The sequence below is a fragment of the Prionailurus viverrinus genome, chromosome A1 (assembly GCF_022837055.1).
Source record: "Prionailurus viverrinus isolate Anna chromosome A1, UM_Priviv_1.0, whole genome shotgun sequence".
NCBI lineage: Eukaryota > Metazoa > Chordata > Mammalia > Carnivora > Felidae > Prionailurus > Prionailurus viverrinus.
This window is the reverse complement of record NC_062561.1, coordinates 161,540,168-161,565,391: the sequence shown is the minus strand read 5'-3', so window position 1 is coordinate 161,565,391 and position 25,224 is coordinate 161,540,168. Positions and strand designations below refer to the sequence as shown.

Here is a 25,224-nt window from a genome sequence, read left to right as displayed (position 1 = left end):
TTTTGGTCAGGATCCAGTTAGGAAATCAGAAACCAATCTATGTAAAGCAGTGAGGGGTCCAAAGTAACAATTTATTATAAAGGTGATAGATGGGCTGAAAGAACTCAAGGAATATGATGGTGTTGCCCAGAAATCAGGACTTCCCACTACCCAGACCAAATCCCCAAGTTCACTTTGATGCTTCTAGATGTATGTACTAAGCAGTAGCTTCTATGCTCCCATTACTGAAACTGCTGATGCTGCTGCCTGGGTCACAAAGCCACTTATATGTGATTCTGATGCTGGAGCCAGAGGCAGAATGGCTATCCCTCTCACCAGGTGTCTTACCTCTGTCCAGAGACAACTATTGGCAGAACCTATGTAAAATCCAACTGCAAAAGAGGCTTAAAAGGTAATTTTCAGGTTTCCAATTCTTTGCAATAGTTAACACAAAAGCATGGGAACAGGGGTGAGTACTAACAAATATTACCACCAATGGGGAGAAAAAGGTTTTGAACCATGCCCTTATGGAAAGCTTAATCTTCTGAGGAAAGACAATTTATCTGAGAAAAACAAATAGTATTTTATCTGTTACAGCTGCTATGAAGGAGAGATACCCAGTCTTTTAAGACTAGAAGGTATTAGAAATTTATCTAGAAAGGGAGGATAGAACGGTTTCTCTGAAAAAAAAAACCTGACAATTTAGCTGATATCTAAGGGTGTCACTTATGTTAACTTCAAGAAAAATTAAGGGGGAAACATCCCAGATAAAGGAATTCCCATAATATTGACATACAAGGTACCATTAGAAAGGCACTGTGAATAGATCAGAGGGCCAAAGGAGAGGGGAAAATGAGTGGAAATTGATAAGCAGATAGGTTTTAAAATAATACATAGAATAAAAATCCATTTATGTAAAATAGCATACTAGTATCTATATTGATTTATATACATAGAGATACACTTTCTGAGCTATTTGGTGTTTTTGTTGTTGTTGTTGTTGTTGTTAATGAATATACTTATGTTTTTATAACAATACTATTGAAGCACAAACAAAATCACTGAATGGATATTTCTAGAAAATCTGCAGTCAAAAAAAGATGACCTAATGTAAGCACTGCCATATATATGTGAAAAATCAGTGAGTTTATTTTGAATGACTATTTAGAAAGCTGTATCTTTCCAGACAGGACTAAATTCTTAAGGTCCTTTATTTCGTGGCTCAAATGCTGTTTAATGAGAGGTTTATTATCCAGAGACATAAGTTATATACTGTTGATAAATAATATATACAACTAAAATTCAAATATGAAACTACAGTCAGAGTAGACTCCTGAATTCCTAGACAATCATATCTGGAAAGTCATTCCTGTATAATCAATCTATGCTCCAAAAGTATAAAAGATATTATTTCATGGGAAGCATCTTGAAGGGAATAAAAATTATTTACGGCAGTGCTGACCAAAAAAGTATTGCAAAGTTTCCATAGTTTCCTTAAGAAAAATTTGGTCAGGGGCGCCTGGGTGGCGCAGTCGGTTAAGCGTCCGACTTCAGCCAGGTCACGATCTTGCGGTCCATGAGTTCGAGCCCCGCGTCGGGCTCTGGGCTGATGGCTCGGTGCCTGGAGCCTGTTTCCGATTCTGTGTCTCCCTCTCTCTCTGCCCCTCCCCTGTTCATGCTCTGTCTCTCTCTGTCCCAAAAATAAATAAAAAAAAAAAAAAAGAAAAAAAAAAGGAAAAAAAAAAAAAGAAAAATTTGGTCAAAGAATAAAACTTTGTTTTTCTTTAAGATTTTTCTTTAAAATACTAACATAGTAATGAGCATTTTAAATCTGTAAGAATGAGAGGTAATACATAGCATTTCTAAACTCTGTTTGCCAATAGATCCTGTTTTAAATTATCATCTTGCATTGCTGATATTCTATAAAACATATTGAAAGTATTATTGGAGAGATGGAAGTTTAAAAATATTCCATGAATATTCATGTCATCCCTATATATGTACATGTATGTGAACTCTAAGAAATCTATAAACTTCAAATTTTACACAAAGAGGAAACAACTTTAACCCGATTTGAATGACTTAGCCATTTGATTCATTCTTTTAGTCAATCAGTTTGCAACTATTTTTTGAGAGCTAACTCATCCCAAGCCCTATTCTGCATCCCAGAGACCTGATTTGTGTAACTCATCCTCAATTAAGAGAATCAAACTTTTAATTCAATGATAAGGCTTGATAAGTCCTTATCATAATAAGTCATGACAAGGCTTGATATTTTATCTAAAAATATATACTTTTATCTCATTATAAAACTGGTACAAATCTATTAGAGAAAAGTGTATGCAATACTGGAAAGTAGAAACAAGGGAAGACGGGGCGCCTGGGTGGCGCAGTCGGTTAAGCGTCCGACTTCAGCCAGGTCACGATCTCGCGGTCCGTGAGTTCGAGCCCCGCATCAGGCTCTGGGCTGATGGCTCAGAGCCTGGAGCCTGTTTCTGATTCTGTGTCTCCCTCTCTCTCTGCCCCTCCCCCATTCATGCTCTGTCTCTCTCTGTCCCAAAAATAAATAAACGTTGAAAAAAAAAAATTAAAAAAAAAAAGAAACAAGGGAAGAGTCACCCATAATTTTACCACACAAAAATGCTCATCTTAATTTTTTCATTTATGTATGTGTCTATTTATGTATAAAATATTTGTGATATTATATGCATATTTTATATTTTTCAATAAGAAACAGAATAATACAAGAGTACAGGATCTGCGATCAAAGTTTCTGGGATCAAAGTTCAAATTCCAACTCTCGTGTTCTAATGATGTGAGCTCAAGCAGTTTACCTAACATCTTTCTGTCTTGGTGTTATCCACTATAAAACAGGAATGATAACAGTACTTGCTGTATTTTGTTAATATGAGAATTAGAAAGTTACATAAATGTTTGGAATAGTGTTTTAAATATAATGAGCTTTCAATATACACTAGCTACTAATTAAATACTAAAACATACTCTTTCTACCACAATATTAAAGCTTTTTGTGAATGTTTTAAGTTTTTTACTTATATTTTAATTCCAATGTCGTTACCTTACAGTGTTATAGTAGCTTCACGTGTACAATATAGGGATTCAACAATTCCAGACATTTCTCAGGGCTCATTGTGTTAAGTGGACTCTTAAGCCCTTCACCTTTTTCACCCATTGCTCCCCACCACATATTACATTAAATTGATATTATATTAGTGGATAATTAGACTTCTTCCATGCTTTCCTTATTATTAAGAGCACTAGAATAAAAATCTTTCTGTATAAAGAATTTACCTTCTTTTAATTACTCTTAAAGATACACTATCAGAACAGGAGCTGTGGTTCAAAGTGGATGAAGACCTTTAAAGATTTTTTTAGGAAAGCAAAATGGCCTCCATTAGGGTTGTACCAACTTATGTTTCTTCAAAACTACATAAGCAGATTCTTATCACAATGCTGAGTATTTTGATCTTCAAACAAAGAGTTACTTGGGTTACCTTGTGGAACAACAATTTTTTGTCAGGCATTGGGCAGAAACTGGTTAGAAGAGCAAAGCAAGTCCCTGGCATCCTGGAGGCTCATCATCTTTTCTTTATTGATTTCTATGAACTCTTCATACTGCATAGTAGCATCTTGAGCCCTGTTTGAGCTATGTTGAATAGTTGCTGAGTGCCAGATCACTTAAAACTTTTTTTTATGATGTTTACCATGTATTTACCAATGTGTCCTTTTTTCTTTTGACTTAAAAAATTCTTTGAGTACTATTTAAACCCCTAAATTCAAAATTCATTATTTTATAACAGTTACTTGATTCTTATCTGAATTTAAATTGTGGAAGACCTGAATTTTAGAGAGAAAGTATATAAAGGTTATTAAAATTATCCATACATGTTATCAAGAAGTAACTGTAACTAGAAATTTGTGCATATATATATATATATATGTACTTTACACACACATATATATATACACACACATATGTGTATACATATTGCTATTAAAAATAAAGATAGTATAATTTAATGAGTGGTTCATGTCAATTAAAACATTAAAAGGAGGAATAAGAGGCAAGATGGCAGCTTAGGAGGACGCTGGGCTCACCGCACGTCCTGCTGATCACTTAGATTCCATCTACACCTGCCTAAATAACCCAGAAAACCGCCAGAGGATTAGCAGAACAGAGTCGACGGAGCCAAGCGCAGACGAGAGGCCCACGGAAGAGGGTAGGAAGGGCGGCGAGGCGGTGCGCGCTCCACGGACTGGAGGGAGGGAGCCGGGGCGGAGGGGCGGCTCGCTGGCCAAGCAGAGCCCCCGAGTCTGGCTTGCAAAAGCGGAGGGGCCTGACGGACTGTGTTCCCACAACAAGCGCGACTTAGCGTCTGGGAGGTCATAAGTTAACAGCTCTGCTCGGAAAGCGGGAAGGCTGGAGGACAAAGGGAGGGAGAGCTGCTGAGCCCCCTGACAACAGAGCTCAGTTTGGTGGGGAACAAAGGCGCTGGCCAGCGCCATCTCCCCCGCCCATCCCCCAGCCAAAATCCCAAAGAGAACCAGTTCCTGCCAGGGAACTTGCTCCCTCCTCGCAAACACCCAACTCTGCGCTTCTGCGGAGCCAAACCTCCGGCAGCGGATCTGACTCTCTCCCGCTGCCACAGGGCCCCTCCTGAAGTGGATCACCTAAGGAGAAGCCATCTAAGCCTGCCCCTCCTGCCCCAATGCACCTTGCCTACCCACCCCAGCTAATACGCCAGATCCCCAGCATCACAAGCCTGGCAGGGTGCAAGTAGCCCAGACAAGCCACACCACCCCACAGTGAATCCCGCCCCTAGGAGAGGGGAAGAGAAGGCACACACCAGTCTGACTGTGGCCCCAGCAGTGGGCTGGGGGCAGACATCAGGTCTGACTGCGGCCCCGCCCACCAACTCCAGTTATACACCACAGCAGAGGGGAAGTGCCCTGCAGGTCCTCACCACGCCAGGGACTATCCAAAATGACCAAGCGGAAGAATTCACCTCAGAAGAATCTCCAAGAAATAACAACAGCTAATGAGCTGATCAAAAAGGATTTAAATAATATAACAGAAAGTGAATTTAGAATAATAGTCATAAAATTAATCGCTGGGCTTGAAAACAGTATACAGGACAGCAGAGAATCTCTTGCTACAGAGATCAAGGGACTAAGGAACAGTCACGAGGAGCTGAAAAACGCTTTAAACGAAATGCATAACAAAATGGAAACCACCACAGCTCGGCTTGAAGAGGCAGAGGAGAGAATAGGTGAACTAGAAGATAAAGTTATGGAAAAAGAGGAAGCTGAGAAAAAGAGAGATAAAAAAATCCAGGAGTATGAGGGGAAAATTAGAGAACTAAGTGATACACTAAAAAGAAATAATATACGCATAATTGGTATCCCAGAGGAGGAAGAGAGAGGGAAAGGTGCTGAAGGGGTACTTGAAGAAATAAGAGCTGAGAACTTCCCTGAACTGGGGAAGGAAAAAGGCATTGAAATCCAAGAGGCACAGAGAACTCCCTTCAGACATAACTTGAATCGATCTTCTGCACGACATATCATAGTGAAACTGGCAAAATACAAGGATAAAGAGAAAATTCTGAAAGCAGCAAGGGGTAAACGTGCCCTCACATATAAAGGGAGACCTATAAGACTCGTGACTGATCTCTCTTTTGAAACTTGGCAGGCCAGAAAGAATTGGCACGAGATTTTCAGGGTGCTAGACAGAAAAAATATGCAGCCGAGAATCCTTTATCCAGCAAGTCTGTCATTTAGAATAGAAGGAGAGATAAAGGTCTTCCCAAATAAACAAAAACTGGAGGAATTTGTCACCACTAAACCAGCCCTACAAGAGATCCTAAGGGGGACCCTGTGAGACAAAGTCCCAGAGACATCACTACAAGCATAACACATACAGACATCACAATGACTCTAAACCCGTATCTTTCTATAATAACACTGAATGTAAATGGATTAAATGCGCCAACCAAAAGACATAGGGTATCAGAATGGATAAAAAAACAAGACCCATCTATTTGCTGTCTAAAAGAGACTCATTTTAGACCTGAGGACACCTTTAGATTGAGAGTGAGGGGATGGAGAACTATTTATCATGCGACTGGAAGCCAAAAGAAAGCTGGAGTAGCCATACTTATATCAGACAAACTAGACTTTAAATTAAAGGCTGTAACAAGAGATGAAGAAGGACATTATATAATAGTTACAGGGTCTATCCATCAGGAAGAGCTAACAATTATAAATGTCTATGCGCCGAATACCGGAGCCCCCAAATATATAAAACAATTACTCATAAACATAAGCAACCTTATCGATAAGAATGTGGTAATTGCAGGGGACTTTAACACCCCACTTACAGAAATGGATAGATCATCTAGACACACGGTCAATAAAGAAACAAGGGCCCTGAATGAGACATTGGATCAGATGGACTTGACAGATATATTTAGAACTCTGCATCCCAAAGCAACAGAATATACTTTCTTCTCGAGTGCACATGGAACATTCTCCAAGATAGATCATATACTGGGTCACAAAACAGCCCTTCATAAGTTTACAAGAATTGAAATTATACCATGCTTACTTTCAGACCACAATGCTATGAAGCTTGAAATCAGCCACAGAAAAAAGTCTGGAAAACCTCCAAAACCATGGAGGTTAAAGAACACCCTACTAAACAATGAGTGGGTCAAGCAGGCAATTAGAGAAGAAATTAAAAAATATATGGAATCAAACGAAAATGAAAATACAACAATCCAAACGCTTTGGGACGCAGCAAAGGCAGTCCTGAGAGGAAAATACATTGCAATCCAGGCCTATCTCAAGAAACAAGAAAAATCCCAAATACAAAATCGAACAGCACACCTAAAGGAACTAGAAGCAGAACAGCAAAGGCAGCCTAAACCCAGCAGAAGAAGAGAAATAATAAAGATCAGAGCAGAAATAAACAATATAGAATCTAAAAAAACTGTAGAGCAGATCAACGAAACCAAGAGTTGGTTTTTTGAAAAAATAAACAAAATTGACAAACCTCTAGCCAGGCTTCTGAAAAAGAAAAGGGAGATGACCCAAATAGATAAAATCATGAATGAAAATGGAATTATTACAACCAATCCCTCAGAGATACAAACAATTATCAGGGAATACTATGAAAAATTATATACCAACAAATTGGACAACCTGGAAGAAATGGAAAAATTCCTCAACACCCACACTCTTCCAAAACTCAATCAGGAGGAATTAGAAAGCTTGAACAGACCCATAACCAGCGAAGAAATTGAATTGGTTATCAAAAATCTCCCAACAAATAAGAGTCCAGGACCAGATGGCTTCCCAGGGGAGTTCTACCAGACGTTTAAAGCAGAGATAATACCTATCCTTCTCAAGCTATTCCAAGAAATAGAAAGGGAAGGAAAACTCCCAGACTCATTCTATGAAGCCAGTATTACTTTGATTCCTAAACCAGACAGAGACCCAGTAAAAAAAGAGAACTACAGGCCAATATCCCTGATGAATATGGATGCAAAAATTCTCAATAAGATACTAGCAAATCGAATTCAACGGCATATAAAAAGAATTATTCACCATGATCAAGTGGGATTCATTCCTGGGATGCAGGGCTGGTTCAACATTCGCAAATCAATCAACGTGATACATCACATTAACAAAAAAAAAGAGAAGAACCATATGATCCTGTCAATCCATGCAGAAAAGGCCTTCGACAAAATCCAGCACCCTTTCTTAATAAAAACCCTTGAGAAAGTCGGGATAGAAGGAACATACTTAAATATCATAAAAGCCATTTATGAAAAGCCCACAGCTAACATCATCCTCAATGGGGAAAAACTGAGAGCTTTTTCCCTGAGATCAGGAACACAACAGGGATGCCCACTCTCACCGCTGCTGGTTAACATAGTCCTGGAAGTTCTAGCATCAGCAATCAGACAACAAAAGGAAATCAAAGGCATCAAAATTGGCAAAGATGAAGTCAAGCTTTCGCTTTTTGCAGATGACATGATATTATACATGGAAAATCCGATAGACTCCACCAAAAGTCTGCTAGAACTGATACAGGAATTCAGCAAAGTTGCAGGATACAAAATCAATGTACAGAAATCAGTTGCATTCTTATACACTAACAATGAAGCAACAGAAAGACAAATAAAGAAACTGATCCCATTCACAATTGCACCAAGAAGCATAAAATACCTAGGAATAAATCTAACCAAAGATGTAAAGGATCTGTATGCTGAAAACTATAGAAAGCTTATGAAGGAAATTGAAGAAGATTTAAAGAAATGGAAAGACATTCCCTGCTCATGGATTGGAAAAATAAATATTGTCAAAATGTCAATACTACCCAAAGCTATCTACACATTCAATGCAATCCCAATCAAAATTGCACCAGCATTCTTCTCGAAACTAGAACAAGCAATCCTAAAATTCATATGGAACCACAAAAGTCCCCGAATAGCCAAAGGAATTTTGAAGAATACCAAAGCAGGAGGCATCACAATCCCAGACTTTAGCCTCTACTACAAAGCTGTCATTATCAAGACAGCATGGTATTGGCACCAAAACAGACACATAGACCAATGGAATAGAATAGAAACCCCAGAACTAGACCCACAAACGTATGGCCAACTCATCTTTGACAAAGCAGGAAAGAACATCCAATGGAAAAAAGACAGCCTCTTTAACAAATGGTGCTGGGAGAACTGGACAGCAACATGCAGAAGGTTGAAACTAGACCACTTTCTCACACCATTCACAAAAATAAACTCAAAATGGATAAAGGACCTAAATGTGAGACAGGAAACCATCAAAGCCTTAGAGGAGAAAGCAGGAAAAGACCTCTCTGACCTCAGCCGTAGCAATCTCTTACTCGACACATCCCCAAAGGCAAGGGAATTAAAAGCAAAAGTGAATTACTGGGACCTTATGAAGATAAAAAGCTTCTGCACAGCAAAGGAAACAACCAACAAAACTAAAAGCCAACCAACGGAATGGGAAAAGATATTCGCAAATGACATATCGGACAAAGGGCTAGTATCCAAAATCTATAAAGAGCTCACCAAACTCCACACCCGAAAAACAAATAACCCAGTGAAGAAATGGGCAGAAAACATGAATAGACACTTCTCTAAAGAAGACATCCGGATGGCCAACAGGCACATGAAAAGATGTTCAGCGTCGCTCCTTATCAGGGAAATACAAATCAAAACCACACTCAGGTATCACCTCACGCCAGTCAGAGTGGCCAAAATGAACAAATCAGGAGACTATAGATGCTGGCGAGGATGTGGAGAAACGGAAACCCTCTTGCACTGTTGGTGGGAATGCAAATTGGTGCAGCCGCTCTGGAAAGCAGTGTGGAGGTTCCTCAGAAAATTAAAAATAGACCTACCCTATGACCCAGCAATAGCACTGCTAGGAATTTATCCAAGGGATACAGGAGTACTGATGCATAGGGCCACCTGTACCCCAATGTTCATAGCAGCACTCTCAACAATAGCCAAATTATGGAAAGAGCCTAAATGTCCATCAACTGATGAATGGATAAATTGTGGTTTATATACACAATGGAATATTACGTGGCAATGAGAAAAATGAAATATGGCCTTTTGTAGCAACGTGGATGGAACTGGAGAGTGTGATGCTAAGTGAAATAAGCCATACAGAGAAAGACAGATACCATATGGTTTCACTCTTATGTGGATCCTGAGAAACTTAACAGGAACCCATGGCGGAGGGGAAGGAAAAAAAAAAAAAGAGGTTAGAATGGGAGAGAGCCAAAGCATAAGAGACTGTTAAAAACTGAGAACAAACTGAGGGTTGATGGGGGGTGGGAAGGAGGAGAGGGTGGGTGATGGGTATTGAGGAGGGCACCTTTTGGGATGAGCACTGGGTGTTGTATGGAAACCAATTTGTCAATAAATTTCATAAAAAAGATAAAAAAAAATAAAACATTAAAAGGAATATTGCTAAAAGTTGCCAAATACTGCAAAGACAGTTTTGTTCATGAGAATTTACTCCCACAATTCTGGGTCTATTGTTGTCTTAGGTACTTAAAACCTTGCAAACTGTATTTATTATTATTTTGGATAGAAGATAAACACTTTCTGCTTATGGGATTTACCACCAAACACTAAATGAGCATGTTAATGTATGAAACAAAAATTGAGTTGTCAGAGATAGAACAAATATACAGTTGTTATTTGTTTGTACGCTTATCAAGGACTGAAGTTTAGTGACTTTTAATTTCTTTAATTTTACCTCATATTTGAGAAGCTGACTTTTTCCCCATTTGAATTGAGACAGATTTTTTTAATAGTTAGAACAAAATATTAAACTTTATCTTAACTATTTATAAACATTTGAGATTCTAATACAACTGGAAAAGTTTTTAGATGATCTGCTGCATTAATATATTCATCAACAAAGCAAAATCAGAACATTTGTTGAAATGATGATTTTTCTGAAGACTGGTTCTCTTTTTTCTTTCCCTCTTTCATGATGGTTTATTTTAAATATTTTTTTTGCTTCCCGGACATACATATGTGAACAAACATCTCCACTGGAAAAAAAATAATGTATATCCATTTCAGCCAAAATTACAATAGAATTTACCTCAATAAAAAGCAGGTTTTCCACACACATTTGTTCTTGTTTGGTTCACTCATTTTCAAAAGAAGAAAATGGTAAAGGATAAGAATATTAGGGAATAAAATTGGATGTAATAATGTGTACAAGTAGCCTTTTTAAGTAGGTCAAATTTTATGAACACTGGAATGAGGTTTCTATAAATATTCATTCATATACATTTATTACAAATACATTAATATGACAAAACATATATCCAAGAATCAATAACTTAACAGCACATAATTTATAAGAAAAGTTTACTATCATTGTCATTGTTATTCTACTAAGTACATGATCTTTTTACTACAACATGAAATTTTGTATATTCAACTTTGAATATTTTCACAAATCCTTTTCTTAGGAAGTTGATAGTTCTGTTATCACAAATAGAAATAAACTGAGGTTGGTGATACAATCACCTTTGTTCTGTATGCTGAATATTTCAGTCAGCACTCCGTAGAAGTTGTGATTTTTTTTTAAGAAATATTTTAAGGAAATGTATGAAGGCTCTATGTGCCTAGGAAAATCTCAAGGAATATTAAAAATGAAATTTTATCTTCCTTTGTCTTTTTGTATCTTCTGGTAAAACTTCATTAAAATGTATCCAAATTTCAAAAGTAGATTTTATATTTGTATTCCAGACCATACATATTCTTCCTTTTCTCAAAGCTTCTCAAAACGAAGCTGAAATGTGCTAAATGGATTCTGACATATCCTCCTTTATAGATATATAAATTGACAGAAACTGTTAGAAAGATTGGGTTGTAGAATAAATTAATTTTGACAGTGAAAGGATAAAAAAAATGTACTCAAGAAATATAGTGATCGTGACACAAGATCTGAATGAGAACTACAACAAAATGTTTTCTTTTTAACTGGAAAAGAAAAAGAGATGTTTAAAATAACCTTATCAAAGTTCCCACAAAGGCTAAAAAAAAAATATATACCTGAGAATAATGTAGATGAATTTTTTTTTTAAGTTTATTCTGAGAGAGAGAGAGAGAGAGACAGACAGACAGACAGACAGACAGACAGGGGAGGGGCAGAGAGAGGGAGAGAGAATCCCAAGCAGGCTCCATGCCATCAGCACAGAGCCCAATGCTGGGCTCCAACTCACTGTGAGATCATTACCTGAAGTGAAAACAAGAGTCAGATGCTTAACTGCCTGAGCCACCCAAGCGCCCCATAGATGAATCTTAATTCATAGATACATAGATAGCTCTACATACAAAATTAAAAGCCTAAATATATGATATAGGTGGGAAGAGTATTCTTTTTAGAATCCATTACCAGTGCTTTCATTATATTTTTAAAGTTCAGAGATTTTTAGTTCAAGGCAGTCTTTAAACATAAGTGTAATTCCCCTACCTCCCCAAATCCCATTTGGGATTGGGGGATCCCCAGCTTAAGCTATCTATCACTGCATCCAGAGAGCAAAACTACCTTGACATATACTTTCCATTGAACCAGAGCCCACAATCAGCAATTCTGTTCACAAGAGATGCTATTGTGGGAACTAACTGGCAAATCACTAAGAACACCGTAGCCACCCACACTCCTCAGTCTAACTCTTACTTAAAAACATGAGTAAGAATTATCAAATATTTGGAGTAAAGATCTAACAACATAAAAGGGACTATGATGGATTAAAATGAAACATAATGCAAATGATAAAAGAATTTTAAAATTCAAATCTGTATTCTCAGCAAGGCTATCTGCAAAAAGGAATAATTATATAACTAAGTGAGGGATATTGGATATTTTAAGATTGATTGCTAAAGGGAAAAAAATCAAATAAAATGGCACAAGTGAAGAGGAAATTAATGTTCTGGAAGTTAAAGTACTAACACCAAGTGTTGAACAAATGAGACCTAATAATTACATGTTTTACCTACTTTTTTTTTCCTCAGAGTAATTTGAAAATGTGTAATTAATTATCTTTTCTCAAAATGAAGCTTAGGCACACATAGTTTTCCAGATTTAACTAAGCTCACCCAGTTAACTAAAATTTATTTATATTTTATTTTTACCATTTTAATAAAGAACAACCATAGAATTTAAAGCCATAGAATTTATAAAGATTTTATTCTTGGCCTTCCCCTAAGGCATGAATAAAATTTTCTGTAGTCTCTTTCACTCTATCTTATCTGAATGACCTACTAGAATTAGATTATATCAGGTCAAGGGTTACATGGATTGATCTCCAATGGTAGGGTCAATTTCTGGATTCACAAATATCTCCATGACTTTATTCTGATCTCTCTCCAGCCTATTATACCAGCTGACTCACACTGAGCAGGGATACTGTAACCTCCCTCTAGGGGATTACTGTGACACAAACATTTATCCCCCATGAAATCTGGGGTAATCTTTTAGGTTGTATAAAGAGTTAACTAAATTTTAAAATGAAGCAGTGAAACTTGATTAAGTTACTTTCTTTACTACTTCACCATTATGCCTTTTCTGAAAACATCAAGGATAGGTTCCAAAAAATATATAAAATCTACACATTGGAAATTCCAGAAAGAATAGAATTAAATAATCAAAAATAAAATAAAATTTGTCATTTCTAAAAAAAAAAATCACAAACTTCCTCATGGAATGAGCCCTTCAAGAACCAACCAGGACTTTTTTTTTTTTAATACACACACCTAAATCTTTTAGATGAAAGTTCAAAATTTGAAGAAAGTGAGAGAATTTTAAATTCTACAGAGAAGAGAAAAATGTATCCTATATTATAGGTAAAAATGTCTGGAAACACTAGAGACTGGTGGCGCTCGAATAAATTTAGCAGGGTTTACTATTCTGAAGATGACTGAGAAGCTGAAGAACTGAGAAGAACTTTTAAAAATCTCATAGAGCTGGGAGACCTAAAATAGTCTGAAAGTTATCAGGAAAGATGGGACCAGAGCAGGTGTTTGTTTATTTGTTTCTTTGAAATACAAGAGATCCTGAAAGGCCAAACTCTAAGAATAACAATGAATCAGATGCAGTACAGCTGTGGGGTGCCTGGGTGGCTCAGTAGGTTGAGTGGTTGAACATCACTCTTGATCTTGGTTCCCGGTCATGATCTCATGGTTCATTAAATTGAGCCCTGTGTGGGGCTTTATCACTGACAGTGTGGGGCTTCCTTGGATTCTCTCTCTCCCTCTGTCCCTACCCCTGCCCTGCTTACTCCTGCACTCTTTCTCTCAAAATAAATAAATAAACATTAAAAAAAAATAAAAAGAAAAAGAAACAATGCGGCTGTTACAAGGACTGAATGCTGCCATGGGTTCAATCCCTGATTGAATTAAAATTCGTCTATCCCTAGCCTCACTAGCTGACTAAAGCAAATGTAAATTATATCCAATGAATAACATCATCCTGAGTCTCAAATTAATTCTTACAATTTTTCCATCTATAATGTCTATTATTCAGTAAAAGAAATGAGCAGTTATGAAAAAGGACAAGAATTATTCAAGCAGCAACACAAAAAAGATCAAACAGATTCACAGGTAAGCTGTACATTAGAGTTATCACACAGAGGTTTAAACTTGCTATAATTAGGGAGACAAACCATAAGAGACTTAAATACAGAGAGCAAGCTGAGGGTTGCTGGTGGGGTGTTGGGTGGGGGGGTGGGCTTAATGGATGATGGGCATTAAGGAAGGCACTCTTTGGGATGAGCACTGGGTGTCATATGTAAGTGATGAATCACTAAATTCTACTCTTGAAACCATTATTACACTACATGTTAACTAACTTGGATTTAAGTAAAAAAATAAAATAAAATAAACAATTAAAGACCAAGCCTCATTCATTTTTGTTAACACCAACACTTGTTATGGATTTGATAGACAGTATATAGTTAACAAATGCTTGTTGTCTAAATAAAAAATAAATAAATGCTAAAATTAATATATTCAGGAACACAAATAAGATGCAGAATTTAGACAGATGACAAAAACTAGTATTTTTAAATTCTAAAAATCAAGTGGAAATGAAAATGTAATTAAGAACCTAGTACATGTGTGCTTAAGAGCAGATCAGATACAGCTAAAGAGTTAATTATTAATCTTGAAAATTATTAATCTTGAATTATTAATTTTGAAAATAGTTCAGGAAAAAAAAATCCAGACTGAAGTTCCAAGATTCACAGTACTGGCATCCCAGAATGAGAAAAAAAGACAGAACGAGGCAATGGAATATTTAAAAAGACGAGAGCAGAGAATTTTCCAAAACTGAAGAAAGAAATCAAACCACAGATCTAAGAAATTCCAGGTGACTGTACCTCCCTAGCAAGATGACATGTGAGTATATGTCATGTGATACTACTGAGAGCACAGCTCTCTCCCTCCCGCATTAATGAAGCATTTCTACATGAAGCCTTAGCTGGATAAATGTGTTGCAGACTTCTCACCTGGGCCAGTTCATCTCATTAATCTCGGAGGCAGACATATAATGCATTCTATGATGCTGGCAAACAGTAACCTCTACACAAAATACCTTTTAAAATTCCCAAAGAAACAAAAACTAAAACAATATCTCATATTTCACACCCAGCCTCCCCAGGCCAACTTGGCCTGATCCAAATACTTTCTTGAACTCAGTATTGGATAATGGGAACAGAGGTCTGTTTCTTTGACAATTCAGGATTCATCAGACCTTATCTTAACAGTTGCCTACAAGTGAATGAGAATCAGGCTGATTCATAGCTTTCATTTTTCCCATACATCTCTTTGTATCTGGACTTACATATCTCCTTTCTATGTTAACAACTGGTAAATGCTCATAAGTTAAATCCTTTTTCTGAAAATTTCAACTTTAATCCTGTATTCTGTTTTCTATTTATGCTTTTTAAATTCTCCAATTTAAAATATCTACTCCTCTTCTCTTTTTAATATCCCTTACACAGTTTTCTCTATCCTTTTCAAATTTCCTCTGTTCAGTTGTTTTTGCTGTATCATTTGCATATAATAGACAGATGCTTTTTCCATGCTTGTGAACCTTGTTATTTTCAGTGAGAATTTAATACATTTGCATGTATAGTTTGGACTATTACCGATTATAACTAAATATAAACTAGATTTTATTGTTTCCATGATTGCTTTTGTTTGGTTGTTTACTTTTCTGTTGAGGTCACTTTCAAGGTTACTAAGCATTTTCTTTTTACTGTACATATTTTTTGGAAGAGTAAACTCTATCCTGACCTTAATTTGACTACTTTTGTTATAGACAGAACCACTTGGTTTTCTAATTTATCTGGAACCTATATAAAAATCTCTCTCAAAGCTATAGTCACAAGGTTCATTTTGTAGGTTTAGACAGATTTCCTGTTGAGCTTAGGGGTTTGAGTTTAAGCGGCAAGGACTGTGAATTTGGTGTGAAATTTGTATTTTTCTTTATTTTAAGGAACGTGCCAGAGTGCACTCTGCCTAACAAGTACCCACCTTATTTTTATGTGGATGCCCTAGGGTTCTGCTTTGTTTCCCAATCAAGGGTGAGCTGTTGAGGCTTCATTTCAAATAGAAATAATCTATCCAAGGGACTTAGTTTATAATTTTTTATCTTTCCTACAGCCAAAGGAGGGAGAAACAATAAGCAAAACTTACAGGTTTTGACCAATATTGTTATTATTCAAAATAAATAGAGAATATCATTTGAGATTGCCTCTTACCACCAATGTTTTTTTTTAAGTTCTATCCCTGTTTATTTTTCTTTTTACATTTTGTTTTGAATGAGCATTATCTAGATTATCTTATGGATTCCTAGTAGTCAGATAAATATAAAATGGAAAATTCTTCCATTTTCCCCCCAAGTATCTGGTGATTAATGATTTATCTACAGTGGTAATAAAGGGCTTTTAATCTAGAGTTATAGTCTGTATCTTTTCTCCTCTCCCAATTAACTCCAAGTTCTCTCATTAATTTCTTCTTCAATCCCTCTAGTTACAACCTGTCTCTTTTGATAGTATTAACTTACTTGATCTTTAATCTCTTCTGAAGTAGCCTGTTCTTCTTCAGTTCATATTATCTCTTTTAACATGTACCTCTTTATCCCTCCTGCTGTCAAGTGCTTTTTTCTAGAGACCTTATAGCTTTTCATAGACTTGGTATTCTTCTCTAAGAGGCTGGGAGTAAGCTGCAGAGAATTTAAAACTGTGATCAGAATCCCTTGTGGATAAATCCAGTCCCATGTATAAAAAGAAATGAAGAGCTGACTTAGCTACATGAAGTGTCATCAAGGTGATGAGGGTGATGATAAATAGCAGACACGGTGGTGGCTCCACTGGCAGGATAGCTTAGATAAAAATAAGGCAATAGCAACAGTGGTGGTGTTTTGATGATAGCTATACTGATAACTATGTTAAGAATACCAGCAAAAGTAAGTGGTAAGTTGCAATAATGAGAGCAGTTACAGTGCTATTTTGAGAGACAGTGATGATGGTGATGGCAGAGGTGGTAGTCGTAGGGTGAGTGATGGATCTCATCTCCTGAAAAATGTTTCCCTACCTCAGTCTACACCTATCCTGCCTCAGGCCCTTTCCCTAGTTATGCTATCACTAATGTCTGGGAGTAAAGAGACTCACCAGCCTTGTTCTACAAGGGATAAAAGGTTACTATCTAACCTCATTGTTACAGCTAAAGAAAGAAAGATGCACCCCCTAGATTTTATAGAGAAGCTGGAAGGCATTAGTCTATAACAAGAATTACATATGTAAATTTATAAAGTAATAAATCCATTTTCTTAGCTACAGTATTCGAGATGTTAATAATACTTCCTCATCTAATTGTGAGGTTAAGGTGAGACAATACCATCTGTCAAACACATAATAGCTTTCTAATGGCTTTTGAAAACATTTTTTTTCCTTTCTTTTCTGTTCCCTTAAAACTTATAGTCCAACCTGGTATGCAAACTGTTACTTCAGTTTGAAAAGCAGGCTCCCATATGAAAAAAAAAAAAAAACAAAACAGTTCCAGGTTTTAATGAAATTGGTTCATGAATTAATTTTCAAAACACATGATTCTAGAGAGGGAATTGGCAGGATCTAGTTTAAACAACTAGGTAGGAGATTTGTCCCAAATGTCAGGAATAAGTTTCCAAGACATGTCCCCTCAAAACCCTTATGTTATGGTTTATTTTATAAGAGCTCAAGTAGAAGAAAAAAAAAAGTCTGTTGTATTTTGTTTGGGCCATGATAGGGAGCACAGAGCTTATGACAAGAGAGAACACAGATATAGGTAAGAATGCTCAGGTTAGAAGCCACAGCATCACAAAAACACAGAACATTTTCCTTTAATGAGTGCCTAGGATTACACATTTTGCAGAGAGTACTAAAGGAGAGACATCTTCAAATAACAATCCACAATAAACAATGTACTGAAGGCAAACTTTTACCAGTTGCAAATCCAAAAGCTATGATATTTCTTCTTCCAGAAAAAGACAAGTTTGGCCTCCACTTCCCTTCAATTCGCCACCTTGAGGATAGAGCCATCTTTTCAAAAGAAACATCTGATTATTCCACCTCTCTGCTTTTGAATTTTTGGATGGATACTCAATGTTCTTAGAATAAAGGCAAGGTTCTTTGTCATGGTTCCAAGGTCCAGCATGGTTTTGTTCTAACCTATCAACAACCTCACTCTCACTTCACATCATGCTCTGCCTTGCTGATCCCACTTCAACTGCTTCGTCTTTGTTCACTGCCACACAGACAATCCATCCCCACAGCCTGGAATATTCACATCTTCCCAAGAATCTTTGTTCACACTAGAGTGCAATGGACCATCACCTCAGGGAAGCCTCCCCCGAAATTCCTTACCTAAAGCCAAGTCATCCTCTTTGTGACTCCCATGACTCTTTTCCATGTTATTTACTGTAGTAATTCCCATTTGTTTAAAAGATGATTTGAATAATATCTTTTGTTTCCAAATTAAATTTCAAACTCTGTGAGGGCAGGGATTGTGGCTGTTTTTTTTCTTTTTACTCAGGTTCCTGATACCTTCCATACTAAGACACACAGTAAGTATGCATCTTCTATTCCAAATGACCTTCCCTATCACATTAGGTGGGGTGAAACCACAAGTCACATAGGAAGTCATTAAAGCCCAAGGAAAGAGGAATTAAAACCTTCATTGTAAGGGCTAAATTCCCTCACCATTTTTTTGTTAAAGAAGAAATAAAGTACACGTATATTCATAATATAACGTCTAGAATTGATAACCAAGTATATTTATAATTATACTAAGAAAGATATTAGTATTTATTTATTTTTTTTAAATTTTTTTTTCAACGTTTATTTATTTTTGGGACAGAGAGAGACAGAGCATGAACGGGGGAGGGGCAGAGAGAGAGGGAGACACAGAATCGGAAACAGGCTCTAGGCTCTGAGCCATCAGCCCAGAGCCTGACGCGGGGCTCGAAGACGTGGGGCTCGAACTCACGGACCGTGAGATTGTGACCTGGCTAAAGTCAGACGCTTAACCGACTGCGCCACCCAGGCGCCCCAGTATTTATATTTATTTATATTATTTATATTATTATATATTTGTTTATATATTTATATTATTTATTTTTATTGATATTAATTTTTATATATTTATATTATTTATATTATTATATTTAAATTCTTTTTTCTGACATATAAGGTCTGTGAGTCTAAAAGAAATTTGATTGCTATATCCAATATATCTATGTGTTTCCATAAAAAATGTCTACCCATGACAAATCTGGCACTCTTTAAATTTTTTTTTAATATTTATTTTTGAGAGAGACAGAGCACGAGAGGGGGAGAGGCAGAGAGAGAGGGAGACATAGAATCTGAAGCAGGTTCCAGGCTTTGAGCTGTCATCCCACAGCCCGACTTGGGGCTCAAACCCATGAACTGCGAGATCATGAACTAAGCTGAAGTCGGATGCTTAACCAACTGAGCTACCCAGGCACCCCCAGATCTGGTATTTGTAACAAAATATTACCATCAAGTTTCGGTTTCTGAAAAAAGATGAAAATGCGATAAATAATACTCCTTGCAGAATATTACTTCTCAAGCAGGAATTCTTTATAGATGGGCATAGTTTCTATGTTTGACTGACAATATGGCTTTTTTACATACAATATTATGACACAATTAATGTTGCTTATCTACACTCACAGTGTTTTTTTAGAAGAAACTATGAATCCCATTCTCACTAACTCCTTGTCCTACCCATCTTACTCAATGTTATGGCTGAAGTTCTAAACATCAGACACAGACCACACATAGATGACTTCAAGGGTCATTGCTAGGGGAAGTGGAGATCCATGAACATGTCAAATCCAGGCAGAATATATATAAATAACAAGCAGTATATAGTTCCAGTACTTATGTATCCCTCACTCATTCTAGAAGCTAGGGGTTAAGTGCATAAAGCCCTCAAAAATGGCACAAGTCATCAGTCTGGTAAATTTATGTTTCTAATTGCCACTATTAATGTAAACCCACCCACACATTCATATTTTATTCATTCCTCTCTAATATGTTCAAATCACTAAGAACTTATTTTCTTCCTTGTATCTGAGAGACCTGCACTAATTTTCTGCAATGGAACCTGGATTATGTTATAAGGAAGCTTCAGAGCTCATCAGAATTCAGGATCAAACCCACCACCTGGTCTACTATGTAGGGTTTTTGCCTGGAGGAATCAATGGTAATGGCAATCTAACTGCTAATTCAAGAATGCTCCTGAATATATTACTCTAATGGTTAAAATGATGAAGACCTAGACTTATGGGAGATGTAAAAACAGGTCCTTATCAGCTCCATCTTCAACCAAAGGTAAATGCACAGGTCCCTGCTAAAACCACCATACATATGCTCCAATACATCAAGGCATCTGGCGAGTCTCTGCCTCCTATATCCCATTCTTAACCAGTTTTATGTTGATTATGCCTCCATTATCCATCCTCTTATCCTGAGATATACTGCAGGGCTCACAACATTCAGACAGATACTTCGTTGTCACTATCCACTGTGCTTTCAATCTGAATTTAACCTCCAACATGGGCTTCTGGATTATTCTAGGCTCCCTGTCTTAAAACTCACCTGCCAGTCTCACAGCTCACATGCCTTGCCTACTTGCCTTACTGAGTCCAGAGTCTTTAGCTTCACTTCTTTGGAAGTAGGTTTGGCAAAAAATACAATGGATGGATTTATAATTCTCTTGGGCCAACAAATGTTAGTGGAGAGAAAAACCAGTACGTCTCATAGGAGTTTATTTATCTCGACCAAAGAATGCCAAATTTAAGACTTCTGTTTTATAGCTGCTTTATTGCAGTTTCCTGTGTCAGCACTCCAGCTGATAGGAGGCAAGTCATGTCTAGACCAGTCAAGCTTGAGTGTATTATCCTCAATAGCAGCTTATATGTAGCTACCTTCTCCCTCTAACTTCTTCCCAACATCCACCAGGTTGACATATAAAAAAGATGTTTACCTTATTATTTACCAAAACAGGAAAGCATCTAAAAGCTAAAATAAACTGCACTAGAAAATGTGAAAAGGAGAATGGTTAGGTCACAGGTTTTTTTTTCTTTTTTTTTAATGTGTACTCAAAAGAAAGATTTGCTCTCCAAAATCAATTTCTGCCCACTCTGATTCTTGTGTGAGTGTTTTGACAAAAGCTTTGAAGAAGCCTTAAGAGGTAGGAATCAATATTGAGATTACACTAACTGGCCTATAAACAATTCTTGCCTTTTCAGCCAAAAGCTCAGGATAAAAGCCACAGAAAGAGGTCATATTTAACTGATTTTTATATGAGAAGCAATAGACACAGTTGGGACACATGAAATCTGCTTTTTTTCTGCTAGATATTTGATTTCTAAATCCTCACTTATCATATATTGAGGACAAAGCTGACAAGAGTTTTAGATTGTATCTGGAAAACTATAAAGTTTATACCTTGGAGATTTCCTTATTCAACACATACAAATAACTGTTGATAGCTAAATTTAGATATTTGGGTAAAAAAATCTCCCCATGACAGGCCACCTGTTTTAATATCCTTCCCATAAACATGTGAGGCAAGATGTCATAATGGCTCTATAAACTGGGCACTAGCAACCCAGACAGCTAGTCAGTTAGTCCCAAAATGACTTAGAAGTGCCTTCAGCAAAGTTATATGTGAGCCTCTGCATCACAGACAACTACTCACCCTTTTCTAAGGCCTGGCCTTCCTCTCTATCAGCAGCCACCTCCTTTGGGTATCCAGACCTTCATTAATTTTCCAATGGTAAGAACATTTAAAAACTAGAGGGACTGATGGGTTGTTTGTTTGAGAACAGACTAACTCATGGAATCACAGAAGAGGTGAAACACAAGGCCACAGGAACCAGGAACCAGAGCAAATACGGTGGCAGATATTTATAGACTGTCCCTTTAGATTGCTGCCTGTGAATGGCCAACTGGAACTACAAGCCAGCCCTCATCCTTTGAGGAGGGTGAGAGAGCAGTAGGTAATAGACTGAAAAACCACACTGGAGTAGGGGCTCCTGGGTGGCTCAGTCGGTTAAGCATCCAACTCTTGGTTTCAGCTCAGGTCATGATCTCATGGTTTCATGAGTTTGAGCTCCGCATTGGGCTCTGTGGTGACAGCACAGAAACTGCTTGGGATTCTCTCTCTCCCTCTCTCTCTGCTTCTCCCCTGTTCACACCTTCTCTGTCTCTCTCAAAAATAAGTAAACAGAAAGAAAGAAAGAAAGAAAGAAAGAAAGAAAGAAAGAAAGAAAGAAAGAAAGAAAGAAAGAAAAAGACCGACCACACTGGAGTACCAAAGAAAGAAGAGCTCCCAATGGAAGAGATGCTGGTAAGGCAAATAGAAACAATGTCAACACAGTGCTCCAGAATCCAAGGAGTGTTTTAAAAAGAGAAAACTGAACCAACATTTATCCCACTTGTGCTCAATTTTATACCTATAACTTCATCAGGTAAAAGTAAACTCCCTCCTCAAAAGCCGATTTCCAAGTAAGTCAAAATACTGCTACCACCTGAAGCACTGTCATTTAAAAATGTTAATGCTAGGATTCTAGCAACATTATAGTATCACTTTTAAAAGCATAAGAAACTCCACAATATGCATTCAAATAACATGTTTTTAATGAGATGAAGTGCATCCATTTTATTTCAAAAGATGAGTCATGTGAGAATGATGACTCAAGATAGCATCTATCACATGCAGACCCTATCAGGCATATAAAAAGGCATTAAAAGTCTTACTCTGGGCATTCTAGCAGATTTAGGTGAAGTGAAATAAAATTTCTAGGTTCCCCAACAAAGGCTTATTTATACTGAATTTCACCGTAGTGGGCCCAGTCTCCTTCTAGAACAGCCCCTGGTAATTTTAATAGGCTTTCCCTGATCACTCTGATCTCCCCTGTTTTTAAGCATCAAAAGCTTAAGTTATTATAATTTCAATTTATTTTTGTTAATTATTATTAATTTTATGAGATAGAGTAAAATGATAAGGTAGTATGAAAAGATAAAATTTAGCATAAAATGATACACCTGGACTATAAGAAACAAAAGATTAATGTTTTTATCATCTATTCAGGACATTAAATTTGAGGGAAAAAGTACTGATGGCCTTAAAGTTCTATTTCCCTATTCTTCTTAAATTGTACTTTCTTGGGGTGCCTCGGTGGCTCAGTTGGTTAAGTGTCCTACTTTTGATTTCATCTCAGATCATGATCTCACGGTTTGTGGGTTCAAGTCCCATATCAGGCTCTGTGCTGACAGCTCAGAACCTGGAGCCTGCTTCAGATTCTGTGTGTGTGTCTCTCTCTGCTCCTCCCCTGAGCTCTGTCTCACTCACTCTCAAAAATAAATAACCATTTAAAAAAATTTTTAAGTGTACTTTCTTTAGTTTCTTAATTTTTATTCACTCTTACAAAGTGAATTGAACACCCAAATGCTCAATCTTGATGAATAAGAAATGAGCTATATGGTGAGTGAAACTTTTTCATTGTTGTTGATCATTCCCAGAATTAAAAAAAATTTAAAGAGAATTCTTTTTAGCCAATTGCAAATGCCTGTGTTTCTTCAGTCACTGAACTGCAATGAGATAAATCCGAAGAAAATGGTATCCTACTTTTTTGCACCAAGTGTCACCTTTCAGTAGCCCCAACTCAAAACCAAATTTTCCCAAGAAATCTGAGCAACACTTCTCTTAAGAAGAAAAGGAAAATCTGGGGGCACCTGGGTGGCTCACGATTGAGCATCCTCCTCTTGATTTTGGTTCAGGTCATGATCCCAGGGTTGTGGGATTGAGCCCATGTCGGGCTCCAAGTTAGCATGCTTGAGATTTGTTTTCTTCCTCTCTCTCTCTCTCTCTCTCTCTCTCTCTCTCTCTCTCCCCCTCTCTCTGCTTCTGCTCCCCTCCTCTACTTGCTCTCTGTCTCTAGAATAATTAAAAAAAAACTTTTAAATAAATAAAGAATAAAAGACAAATCTAATATTTATAACTAGAAAAAAAAGCAATCTTGTTTTGTTTTCAGTTAGCTAGACATAGAAAAAATCCTTGTTTCTTCTTAGATGCCTGACAGGTTGAAAACTAGTTCAGTAAAACAGACATATAAGAAAGAGCAAATGCCATTACTTTCTCATATCTTGACAAAACAATGGGATTTTCTCCACCAAAAATATGGCTTAAGTATGCTGAGCAAGGTGATTTTATTGACAATGCTACCAGTTATCCTATTCAAAACATGCCTTACTTGCCTGAGTACCTTAACATAGTTTAAAATCTATGGACTTTTTGTTGTTGTTGTTGTTGTTGTTGTTGTTGTTGTTGTTACACAAAGGTTTTCTTTGCTTTCATGCACATCTGCCAGCAGTCTTTCTAACATATTTAAGAAACCCATAGCCATAATTCCAAAGACATTCTAGAAGCATATTTTCCATCTGCTTATTGTATCCAGTATCAAAAAAGAGATACTAATGAAATATAAACTAATCACCTTAATCAGCTCCTTTGTAAAACATAATAATCTTTTCAATAATCATATTAATTTCTACCCTAAAATCTGTATGTGTTAATTTTTAATAAATTTTTAAAGGAATACCTTCATGATAATGCTTTTTACTGGCATACCTAGTTTATCAAGCAACATTTTTGCTAACCTGCTAAACAGTTGCAAAGAGTTTATTGATATTACCCCTTTTCCTTGATCTGATTTTTTTATTTCCATTCTATGAAACTATTATGTCCCAAGAAATACTAGAGTTTGAGCAATAATTCTGGTTAGAAGAAGTGAGGAAAAAGAGGAAGATAAATTTTGTGGTCATGGCCTATATTTACACATCATTACAACATATGACAAGGAAATGTCAAAATGTTTATCGTTCTAGGGGCACCTGAGTGGCTCAGTCGGTTAAGCGTCACACTTTGGCTCAGGTCATGATCTCACCTTCTGTGAGTTCAAGGCCCCGCATCGGGCTCTGTGCTAACAACTCAGCTCAGAGCCTGGAGCCTGCTTCAGATTCTGTGTCTCCCTCTCTCTGCTCCTCCCCTGCTTGTACTCTGTCTCTCTCTCTCAAAAAATAAACATTAA

The 25,224-nt window shown here is 36.9% G+C and overlaps 1 long non-coding RNA gene across 3 annotated transcripts in view; it reads left to right on the top strand.

The window, feature by feature from the left end:
• Nucleotides 1-307: 307 nt before the first annotated feature.
• LOC125175483 (uncharacterized) overlaps nucleotides 308-25,224 on the top strand; it is a 43,522-nt gene continuing 18,605 nt past the window's right edge. For 2 of the 3 annotated variants that reach the window (XR_007155831.1, XR_007155829.1), the window contains exons 1-3: nucleotides 308-391; nucleotides 14,086-14,162; nucleotides 14,765-14,957. This is a non-coding gene — a long non-coding RNA (uncharacterized LOC125175483). Of the gene's footprint in view, nucleotides 392-14,085; nucleotides 14,163-14,764; nucleotides 14,958-18,084; nucleotides 18,195-25,224 lie in introns of those variants that run through there. The other variant, XR_007155828.1, reaches the window with a different exon arrangement.